A 2,340-nucleotide genomic window follows, 5' to 3' on the forward strand; every position below is an offset into this window, starting at 1 on the left:
CCCGATAGAACCCGACACAGGACCAGAACCCGACACAGAACCAGAACTTGATACAGAACCAGAACCCAACAGAACCCGACACAGAACCAGAACCCGACACAGAACCAGAACCTGACAGAACCCGACACAGGACCAGAAGCCGACAGAACCAGAACCCTGCACCTTCTGGTGCCTCATTTTTTCCACTTCCTGTCAGTTTTTGTTTTTGTTTGTACCTTCAAAATAAAAGCTTTTCAGCTGTGCGTGTTTTGTTGGACTTTCCTCATGTTTGCTGTTTGTCCTCCATGACTAAAACGTCTTTCTGCCTCAGACTGATGCAGGAAATTCATCTATTTCAGTTTTTCATCAGAAACATTTTCAGTCCAGATGGAGCAAAAATATTTCAGAAGTTTATTTTCCAGCAATTAAAACCCCAAATTAGGTTTATAGCTATAATAATCATAAGTAAGGACAAAGCAGGCCTGTTCAGTTATCGCCATAGTCTTTTTTGCATCCAAATGTATTAATGGAAAGTTGAGTGGAAGAAAAAACGTGGTGGGTGTGCAACCAGCAGGATGCGTTCAGGGTCTGGGTCAGAAATGATTTTCTGTAAATGAACGCGTTGTGTTCTAGATGTTGGTCTTTATTTCCTTCGTCTGAAAAGTTTGGTTTTTTGACTCAATCATGAAAAACTGAAATCTGTTCTAAATGTGCAGAAGGGGACGCTGGTTCTGTTGGACACGTCCGCTTTGGACATGGAGACGAAACATCGTCATGGACGCTGGTTCTGTTGGACACGTCCGCTTTGGACATGGAGACGAAACATCCTAACCCCTGATCATCCTCTGACCCAATCCACTTCCTGTTTCCGACAGGAAGTCTGATCACAGATGTAAAATCAACATGGCCTCCGCTTCAGGACCACCTCATCAACTGGTTGCTCATTAAATCATATTTTGGTTATTTAAGCAGCAGATGTGGATCTGGTCGCTGATTGGCTGATCATTTGTCAACATTTCCCAGAAAAAGGAAGAAAAACCTTCAGATCGTCATTTCAGACTTCATGGTTTTGGTTTTGACAGAATGTCTGAGGACAAGTTGCTGCAGGCGGATGGCAGATGGTTCTGGTTCCGGTTCGGGGCCTGAGGGAAGCAAAGGCAGAAATATTTCATGATCAGATCAGAAATCATTTCAACAGGAAGCCGAACCGGCAGCCGGAACCGTTGGATCCATCAGAACCCGTCCAGACCTTCGTCCTCATCATCCTCCCTTCAGTTCTGTCTGCTGCAGGCGCATCGGAACCGGACCGACAGCCGAACCTCCTCTCAGACGTGCTGCTGCAGCTGGTGTTGTGAATCAGGCCGATGGCAGCGCTGCCAGAAACCGGCCATTTCTCAACACCAGGGCGGCCGCGCATCACTCACCACGTCACCGAGGGGCTCAACACGGGGCTCGGGGGCCACCTGCGGCCGCCGTCCAGCCGGCTGGTGAAAGTTTTACGCTTTCTCCACTTTTTGTGTGCGTTTTGTTTCAAGTTCCTCGTGAACGTGAAGTTTTTCCTGAAAATGTTTTCATCCAAACCCATGAAGACCCAATGTGTTGCAGTAACAGCACCTGGCCAGCATGAGGCGCTCTAACACTGAAACTCCAGGAACAGAGAAGGCGACTGGGTTCGTGGTTCGGTTCTGGTCAGAGGGAGGAATGACGTCATCATGTTTAGCTTGTAGACTAAAGCTGGTGAATGTTGGAGCTCTGATATTTATGAATGCATGAACAACATGGTGAAAATATGAACATTAAAAGCCTCATTTTGCTTTATGAAGCGTTAAATAAGTTACAACCGAACCTCTGATTCTGGTTTAACTGGACCGGTTCAGACTGCATCTCCGCCCAGTACCAGCAGATGGTTCTGGTTCTGACCCAGATAGCAGATGGCTCCGGTTCTGTCCTGCGGCTTTTGGCTGGTTTTAAAATGTTCTGACCCACTTTAGTCTCTTCCCTGTCTGACCTGAAAACGACGTTTCTGTGACGGTCCGGTTCCGATTGGCTAAAGGGCGATTACACCTAATCTTCCACTGCCTTCTGCATCTTTAATCGACTCCAGTTTAAAAGTTACAACACAGTGAAATTTGGACTGGATTATTCTGCTCCAATAGCAGAATATTTAAACCCATGTTGGGGATTTGTGAAACCTTCTCCTGATTTGTGAAGCTTCACTTATCGGACCGCTGAAGAAGATCTTTCCTTCCAACCATCACCATCTACAGTTACACCTGGTGGGGATTTTTTTGTGTTATCATTTTTATTATTATTACTTTAGATTATTATTCAGTCTAGTATTAATCAGTAGTGACGTGAGGG

The sequence above is a fragment of the Poecilia reticulata genome, linkage group LG6 (assembly GCF_000633615.1).
Source record: "Poecilia reticulata strain Guanapo linkage group LG6, Guppy_female_1.0+MT, whole genome shotgun sequence".
Lineage (NCBI taxonomy): Eukaryota > Metazoa > Chordata > Actinopteri > Cyprinodontiformes > Poeciliidae > Poecilia > Poecilia reticulata.